This window comes from Neophocaena asiaeorientalis, unplaced genomic scaffold, assembly GCF_003031525.2.
Source record: "Neophocaena asiaeorientalis asiaeorientalis breed wild unplaced genomic scaffold, Neophocaena_asiaeorientalis_V1.1 scaffold184, whole genome shotgun sequence".
Classification (NCBI taxonomy): domain Eukaryota; kingdom Metazoa; phylum Chordata; class Mammalia; order Artiodactyla; family Phocoenidae; genus Neophocaena; species Neophocaena asiaeorientalis.
Window position 1 is genome coordinate 8418583 of NW_020185325.1, and position 9969 is coordinate 8428551.

The window sequence follows — 9969 nt, forward strand, 5'->3', positions numbered from 1 at the left end:
AATGTAATTCTGAGTACTTATTTAATGATGAAAAGGTTTAGGAATACATTTATATTTGATTAATATTAATAAATAAAACTTTATCGCCAATAATTAAAATGTTTTATAGCTATTAAAATCTTTAATTCAACACAAAAATTTTTTTTCCTATTAGGAGATTTATTTTTTTCTTCAACGGTGAAGGTGTCATCCTCAGTTTCTGAAGCTCAGTCTGGAATTATTTTGTAGGAAGAAAATATGACTAAGAGGAGAATTTGCTTGTTATATTGGGGTCCCCCAAATTTCTTTTGGCTCTCTGATTTTGAAAGGTTGTCCTTACTTTTCTCTCTCTTGGATCCTAAATAAGAAACACAAAGGGAGGGATAGAGAGGGAGAGAGAAAAAAAGAATAGAAGGAGAAAAAAAGCAAGAAAGAAAGGATAGAAGGAAAGAAAAATGTGGGAATGTCAGAAGGAAGTAGAAAAAAAAGAAGGAGAAAAAGAATGTCTTGGAGAGGTGTATGCATTTTGATGAACTGTCACTGGTAGTTTTCTGGTACTAACGAACAGTGTGGTCCTGGCAGCAGCTTTAAGATAGCACATCTCAACTTTCAGAATAACATGATTTAAAGAAACTGTGTGACTCAGAGGATAGTTTTGGCATTGAGTTTGTGAGAAAGGGAAGTTTTGCTTTTGTATTGCTCTTCAAATATAAGAGAAAATCTGTTTCTGCCAACATAGATAAAAAAAATCTATCCAATTATTACAACGCCAGCTTTCTCTTTACAAATATCAAGTGTAATTAAAGCAAAAAGCTAAATATTATAGAGAAAATAAGATGGAAAATGTTGGCTGTTGGAAATTGGCTTGGTATGGGCTTTGCGATGGATGGCATTTACTAAATTGTACCAACTCTGCTGTACGTTTTTAGACAGTGTTAAAGGCTGAATTATTGATTTGCCTGTTCTTTAGATTAGAGGCAGCTAGAAAGGATGGATCATCTGCTCAAATATTTTTCCTATCTGATAATTTTTTGTCAGCCTCCTCTACAACCAGGAGTATTTTGGCTTTGAATAGTCATAGCTTCCTATGTTATGTTAGACTTCTGTGCAGTTTTTTTAAACCATTATTTCTGATAGACCTGTTCTATATTCTTCTGACCTTTGCCTAAAGGGCTGGGGCTACCTTGTGCAGTCCTTTTACTGGCATTTCACTATTACTACTCAAGTTTCTCTGCTTTCCTTTAATGCCTTCTTAAATATTTTCTCATCTTACCCTTAAGGAAACTATCAAATTCTTGGCAGACAAAACATAAAAGGAAGGCAATATCCATTTCAGTGCTTTATCTATCTATTTAGCAATAATGTGCATCCTTTGGGCCTTCTGTAAATACTGAGCATCCACCTAAAATAGTATATGGTTAGCTGACAACAGCAGATATATAAGGGTGTGTGTGTGTGTGTATGTGTGTATTCAACTTTTTATATGTGTGTGTATAACTTTTATGCTGATTAGAGTCTGTGAACATTTTTTTCTTTTCTTACACATGCCTAGGTGTTGCTCCAAGTGGCTGTTAAGAAGGTGGAATTATACAACCACTAAAAAATGTGGTAAACCTACATATATGTAGTCAAATGAAAAATTGCCTGAGATACATTGGTTAAGTTAAAAGAGAAAAAGTGTCATAGAACAGTATGTGAGATAACATCCTTCTGTAGGTTTAAAATATTTAGAGGAAAATATCAAGAAGACACAAAAGAAACTTACCAATGTTTGTCCCAGATGAAGAGAACTGGAGGAGCCAAGCAAAACAATTTCAAATGCATGCCTCAGTCAAAATAACACTGTACTGGTGGTGGGAGGGTTCATCTGGAAGCTGAGTTTTACTCTTTCGATTTTATCTTTATGTGATGGCAAAGAAACTTCAATAGGCTTTAAAATATTTTATGAAAGTATATTTAGAATCAAGAGCATAGAATTACTTGGAGGACAAGAAGGAAATTATAGAACTGATTTATTATTAGCAAGTAGTTTATATTACCTAATCAACTGCAACACAATTCCCTTTCTTCTTTCCATCACTTGGAATTCTTTTCCGTAAACAGGCAATTGGCCTTCCCAGTGGTGTTTGGAAAATTTCTAGTCAGCTACAGGATTGCTGATATTTGTGGTGATGAGGGTGGGGGTGGGGGGAAGTGGATGGGTGGGTTTGGTACCAGGATACTCAATTACAGAATCCCTGGACGACATCAGAAGAGTGGGTCCTTTGGCATTGTTTTTGGAAAAGTGCCAAGGTAGAAGAATTTGTATTTAATAAACAGACATTAATGGAAAAAAGAGCGTTACAGTGACTGAAGTCGGTAGAGACTCTGGGGGTGAGGGGATTTATTCACCTGATCTAAAATAAATCGAGTTTGTACGCTAATCGAAGAAAACATTAAAAAAATCACCCTCAAAGCTAGAACTTTTGTAGAATTTATCTTTCCTTTAAATTCAAAGAAAATTTTGTAAATTCAATTTGCTACTTGGAATTGTTTTTCGAACACATCAACAGACAAACATTTTTGGTACTGCATGCAAAGTTCAATACCTTTCTAACTTGAGAAAGCAGAATCTTTGCCTTCTGCCTCCTGTATTCTGCCTCCTAGATCCCATTTTCTAGATTCCTGTGTCCCCAGAGATGCAGAAAATCCTGACCCTTGATAATAGGAAATGTATTGGATAACTTGTTTTTCAGAAAGTTCCCCTGGTATCCATAGTTCTAGGGTCCTGGTTAGGCCCATGTCAGTCCCATGAGCTCTGGCCATATCTCCAGTCACCAGTGAAGGATAATTCATTTTATTCAGCTTATTCTCCCAAAGATTTGTTGGAGAAATTGAACTCCTCTTGCACTGAATAGACCTATCTTATCTCCTGCCTATTCTCAGTCACTGCTTCACTCTTTCGCCAATTATTCTAAATAGAAGTGATCATCAATGGCTATGAATTGAAATTCCTATGGCTGCCTCCTCCAAAAAAATAAATAAAGGAGAAATGCATTTCTCCATATTCAAACTTCCCATAATGTAACACATGGTTGGTGGAGTTGCTGCTTTGATCCCCCTTTCTCTATGTTACTGACTGTAAAGGAGCTATTTATTGTTGCTTCTGCATTTTGGTTTGCAGTATGTCTCTGAGGATGAGGATGTGTTTACGCTGTTGTTCTTTATGAGTCCAAAAGATGGTCCCAGCAAGATTGTGATATTCAACAGATTAAATACAGAAAAATCATTTATTCAAGAACTCATTATATATGCCTTTATTCGTGTATGTATAGACCTATAAAATTTTGCTCATTAATATGCTGAATTCCCAAATTTGCTCAGCATTTCTGATAAATATCCTATAAATACACTCATCTCAAAGCAGATCTAAAGAGTATACTCAAATGCTTGTGGAAATGTAAATAAGATACAAAAGTGGAACTTTTTCTGTTTACTTAGTTCCACCTGAGACCCCAGTACCAAGAACAGACTAGGTACTATATCTTCCACATTGGAAGGCAAGGTGCCAAACCTCCATGTTGGACCTTCGGTGAGATTGGGAAATGATTACTGTCAGCATTAGTACGTGCCCAGCTCTATGCTGTATAAAAAGGGGTTAAACAAGGTGATGAAAAATACTTTAAATCCAGGAGATTATTTTGGAGAGAGTTGTCAGGGTAGGAATGGGAAGGAGTAGGAATTATAAACACTTTTATAAATTAACAAGGAAAAAAGACATTACCTGTTGGAAAAAGTATACAGATATGCAGACAATATCTGCTTCAGAGAAGCAGAAACCCAGATGGTCAATAAAAATTATGAAAAGTTTTCATTTTTTACTACTAACAGGATTAATGCCAATTAAAGCAAAAACAAGGTACAATTTTGACCTTTTCAGATTGAGAAAAAGGGAAAAGTCTGAAAAGCACAAATGTTGTCCAGAGGGTGGGACAGTGGTAACCCTGCTGGTGGGAGCATCAACTGGCACAGTCACTTTGGAGAGCAAAAATCAGTAAACTTTTGTAAATGGATATACCACAGGGCCTAGCAGTTTTCCTTCTGGGCATAGGTTCTAAAGCTCTCCTGTCCGCTATGGTAGCCACTAGTCACATACAGCTATTTAAATTTACATTTAAACTAATTAGAGTTTAAAAGAATGAAAAATTCAGTTCGTCAGTCACATTAGACACATTTCAAGTTGCTCTCTAGCCACGGCACAGAGAATTGCCATCACTGAAAAAAGTTATCTTGGACAGTGCTACCCTTAAGAAAATCCTTCCCATGTACAAAAGAAGGAGAAGTGAAAAGTTGTTCGTTACAATGTTATTTATAATATCAATCTATATGTCCATTAGTGGTGGAACGGAAAAATCAATTAGGATGTATTCATACAATGGATTATTAAATAGTAGCTAAAATAAATGAACCAGATGTAACTTAACATTAATAACTCTAGAAAATATATAAGTGAAAAAAGCAACTTTCTGAGTGTTATATAGAGTAGAATCCTATTTACACAAATTAAAAGCAATGACAAAAATTACTGAACTCTGTGAGCGTGTGTGTTTGTGAATTGTTCGTCTTTCTCTGTTTCTCTCCCTCTCTCAAAACATGAATAGTCAAATTAACACCAATTACATAATAATGATTATTTCTGTGACGGATGGGAGAGAAGAGAATGATATTGGAACTATGACTTTATCTGGAAGTTTATATATTTTAATTTGAAGCATAGATGAAATAAATGGTAGCTTTTGTTCTTTTTTGATATGGATTAGATGAATGCTTTTTATATTATCTATTGAAGCTTTCTGTATTTCAGTGTTTTTTCAAAATAATAATAGGAGAAATACTAGATGATAGGACATATCCAAATTATACATAAAGGACTAAAATTATAGCTGCTGTTTATTACCAAAATATAATAATATTAATAATATAGAGAACATTATATAAGGTAAACTAAACTTCTAATTATATCTACTAATAGATTAGCAGATAATTCCCTAAAGTATTATTGAGGCATTGGAATGCGTATTTTATTTAGGTTTGCTTATGCTAAAAATAAAATATGTTCATATTGCCTAAAATATGTAACTGATCGACATATGGAAGATGATGGAAATATGGATGATGGGGCAAATAAAAATTGGAGTGTACAGATTATAAAGTGGATAATTAAAAATTGACTATGGCTCTTTTGAGTATATTGTTTTTTCTTATGCAACGTACTCCCTAAGAAAAAGATTGATTAACCAAAATATTTAGGAGTATAGGCTATAATTTTTGATAAATGTACACATTGTTTTTTGTTTTATGTATATTTTTACTCTTTCCTATTAGATTTCCCCCCCTCCCTTTTTCTTTTTGGCTGCATTGGGTCTTCATTGTGGCACGCGGGCTCTTCGTTGCAGGCTTCTCTCTAGTTGTGGCGTGTGGGCTTCTCTAGTTGAGGCACGGGCTCAGTAGTTGCGGCACGCAGGTTTAGTTGCCCCGTGGCATGTGGGACCTTAGTTCCCCGACAAGGGATTGAACCCGCGTCCCCTGCATTGGAAGGCTGGACCATCAGGGAAGTCCCTCCCCATCTTTTTTATTGACATACATTGTATTAGTTTTAGGTGTACAACATAATGATTTGATATATGCAACTATTGTGAATTGATTACCACAGTAGGTTTAGTTAACATCCATCAATACACGGATTTATAATTTCTTTTTTCATGTGATGAAAACTCTTAAAATCTGCTCTCTTAGTGACTTTCAAACGCACAAAACAATATCGTTAAATTATTAGATTAGAAAAGGTCTTTGAGAAATTTCTGTTCTTTATTGATCTTTATATTAGTCACAGCTCTTAACATTTGTAAGACAATTTTATGATACATTTTTTTAACATCTTTATTGGAGTATAATTGCTTTACAATGGTGGGTTAGTTTCTGCTTTATAACAAAGTGAATCAGCTATACATATACATATACGCCCATATCTCCTTCCTCTTGTGTCTCCCTCCCACCCTCCCTATGCCACCCGTCTAGGTGGTCACAAAGCACCGAGCTGATCTCCCTGTGCTATACAGCTGCTTCCCACTAGCTATCTATTTTACATTTGGTAGTATATATGAGTCCATGCCACTCACTCACTTCGTCCCAGTTTACCCTTCCCCACCCCGTGTCCTCAAGTCCATTCTCTATGTCTGCGTCTTTATTCCTGTCCTGCCCCTTGGTTGTGCAGAAACTTTGTTTTTTTTTTTAGATTCCATATATATGTGTTAGCATATGGTAATTATTTTTCTCTTTCTGACTTACTTGACTCTTTATGACAGTCTCTAGGTCGATCCACCTCACTACAAGTAACTCAAATTCGTTTCTTTTTATGGCTGAGTAATATTCCATTGTATATATGTGCCAATATAGGAATGCAAAGGATTTCTGTGCATTGATTTTGTATCTTGCTGCTTTACCAGATTCATTGATTAGCTCTAGTAGTTTTCTGGTAGCATCTTTAGGATTCTCTATGTATAGTATCATGTCATCTGCAAACAGTGATAGCTTTACTTCTTTTCTTGTTTGGATTCCTTTTATTTCTTTTTCTTCTCTGATTGCTGTGGCTAAAACTTCCAAAACTATGTTGAAATAGAGTGGTGAGAGTGGACAGCCTTGTCTTGTTCCTGATCTTAGAGGAAATGCTTTCAGGTTTTCACCATTGAGAATGATGTTGGCTTTGGGTTTGTCATATATGGTCTTTATTATGTTTAGGTAAGTTCCCTGTATGCCTGTTTCTGGAAGGTTTTTATCCTCAATGGGTGTTGAATTTTGTCAACACATCATCTATTGAGATGATCATATGGTTTTTCTCCTTCAATTTGTTAATATGGTGTATCACATTGATTGATTTGCATATATTGAAGAATCCTTGCATTCCTGGGATAAACCCCACTTGATCATGGTGTATGATCCTTTTAATGTGCTGTTGGATTCTGTTTGCTAGTATTTTGGTGAGGATTTTTGCATCTATGTTCATCAGTGTTATTGGCCTGTAGTTTTCTTTCTTTGTGACATCTTTTTCTAGTTTTGGTGTCAGGGTGATGTTGGCCTCATAGAATGCATTTGGGAGTGTTCCTCCCTCTGGTATATTTTGGAAGAGTTTGAGAAGGATAGGTGTTAGCTCTTCACTAAATGTTTGATAGAATTCACCTGTGAAGCCATCTGGTCCTGGGTATGTGTTGGTTCGAAAAATTTTAATCACAGCTTCAATTTCAGTGCTTGTGATTGGTCTGTTCATATTTTCTAGTTTGTAGGTATTTTTTGATTTCTTCAGTGATCTCTTGGTTATTAAGTAGTATATTGTTTAGCCTCAATGTGTTTGTATTTTTCATAGAATTTTTTCCTGTAATTGATATCTAGTCTCATAGCATTGTGGTCGGAAAAGATATGTGATACAATATCAATTTTTTTTTTTAAAGAAGAAAAGCTGTGGTTTTCTTTTCTTTTTTTTGAAGATGTTGGGGGTAGGAGTTTATTAATTAATTAATTTATTTTTACTGTGTTGGGTCTTCGTTTCTGTGTGAAAGCTTTCTCCAGTTGTGGCAAGTGGGGGCCACTCTTCATCACGGTGCACGGGCCTCTCACTATCATGGCCTCTCTTGTGGAGCACAGGCTCCAGATGTGCAGGCTCAGTAGTTGTGGCTCACGGGCCTAGTTGCTCCGCGGCATGTGGGATCCTCCCAGACCAGGGCTCGAACCGGTGTCCCCTGCTTAGCAGGCAGATTCTCAACCACTGCGCCACCACAGAAACCCATAATTTCAATTTTTTAAACAATTTACCAAGGCTTGATCTATCCTGGAGAATGTTCCATGAGAACTTGAGAAGAAAGTGTATTCTGTTGTTTTTGGATGGAATGTCCTATAAATATCAAATAAGTCCATCCTGTTTAATATATCATTTAAAGCTTGTGTGTCCTCATTTATTTTCATTTTGGATGATCTGTCCATTGGTGAAAGTGTTGTGTTAAAAATCACGTACTGTGATTGTGTTACTGTCTATTTCCCCTTTTATGGCTGTTAGCATTTGCCTTATGTATTGAGGTGCTCCTAGATTGGGTGCATAAATATTTACAATTGTTATATCTTCTTGTATTTATCCTTTGATCACTATATGGTGTCGTTCTTTGTCTCTTGTAATAGTCTTTATTTTAAAGTCTATTTTGTTTGATATGAGAATTTCTACTCCAGCTTTCTTTTGATTTCCATTTGCATGGAATATCTTCTTCCATCCCCTCCCTTTCAGTCTGTATGTGTCCCTAGGTCTGCAGTGGGTCTCCTGTAGACAGCATATATATGGGTCTTGTTTTTGTATCCATTCAGCCAGTCTTTGTCTTTTGGTGGGAGCTTTTAATCCATTTACATTTAAGGTACTTATCGATATGTATATTTCTCTTACCATTTTCTTAATTGTTTTGGGTTTGTTATTGTAGGTCTTTTCCTTCTCTTGTGTTTCCTGCCTAGAGAAGTTCCTTTAGCATTTGTTGTAAAGCTGGTTTGGTGGTGCTGAATTTTCTTAGCTTTTTCTTATCTGTAAAGGTTTTAATTTTTCTGTCGAATCTGAATGATATCCTTGCTGGGTAGGGTAATCTGGGTTGTAGGTTTTTCCCTTTCATCTCTTTAAATATGTCCTGCCACTCCCTTCTGGCTTACAGAGTTTCTGCTGAAAGATCAGCTGTTAACCTTATGGTGATTCCCTTGTGTGTTATTTGTTGTTTTTCCCTTGCTGCTTTTAATATTTTTTCTTTGTATTTATTTTTGTTAGTTTGATTAATATGTGTCTTGGTGTTTTCTCCTTGGATTTATCCTGTATGGGACTCTCTACACTTTCTGGAGTTGATTGACTATTTCCTTTCCCATATTAGGGAAGTTTCAATTATAATCACTTCAAATATTTTCTCAGTCCCTTTCTTTTTCTCATCTTCTTCTGGTACCCCTATAATTTGAATGTTGGTGCATTTAATGTTGTCCTAGAGGTCTCTATAACTGTCCTCAATTCTTTTCATTCTTTTTTTTTTTACTCTGCTCTGCAGTAGTTATTTCCAGTATTTTATCTTCCAGGTCTCTTATCCGTTCTTCTGCCTCAGTTATTCTGCTATTTATTCCTTGTAGAGAATTTTAAATTTCATGTATTGTGTTGTTCATCATTGTTTGTTTGCTCTTTAGTTCTTCTAGGTTCTTGTCAAAATGTTTCTTGTATTTTCTCCATTCTATTATCCAGGATTTTGGATCATCTTTACTATCATCACTCTGAGTTCTTTTTCAGGTAGACTGCCTATTTCCTCTTCATTTGTTTGGTCTGGTGGGTGTTTACATTGCTCCTTCATCTGCTATGTGTTTCTCTGTCTTCTTATGTTTCTTACCTTCTTTTCTGGGGGTCTCCTTTTTGCAGACTGCAAGTTTGTAGTTACTGTTGTTTTTGGTTTCCGCCCCCCACTGGCTAGTGGGTTTTGTAGGCTTCTTGGTGGAAGGGACTAGTGCCTGTGTTCTGGTGGATGAGGCTGGATCTTGTCTTTCTGGTGGGCAGGACTGCATCTGGTGTTGTGGTTTGGTGTGTCTGTGACCTTATTATGATTTTAGGCCTCTCTACTAATGGGTGGGGTTGTGTCCCTGCCTTGTTAGTTGTTTGGCATGGGGTGTCCAGCACTGGAGCTTGCTGGTTGTTGAGGGGAGCTGGGTCTTAGCATTGGGAAGGACATCTCTGGGATAGCTTTAACCATTTGATATTACATGGAGCCGGGAGTTCGCTGGTGGACCAATGTCCTGAACTCGGCCCTCCCACCTCAGAGGCATGGTCCTGACACCCAGCCAGAGCACGAAGACCCTGTCAGCCACGTGGCTTAGAAGAAAAGGGAGAAAAAATAAATAAATAAATAAAATAAAAAGAAATAAAGCTTTATTAAAATAAAAAAAATTATTAAAAATAAA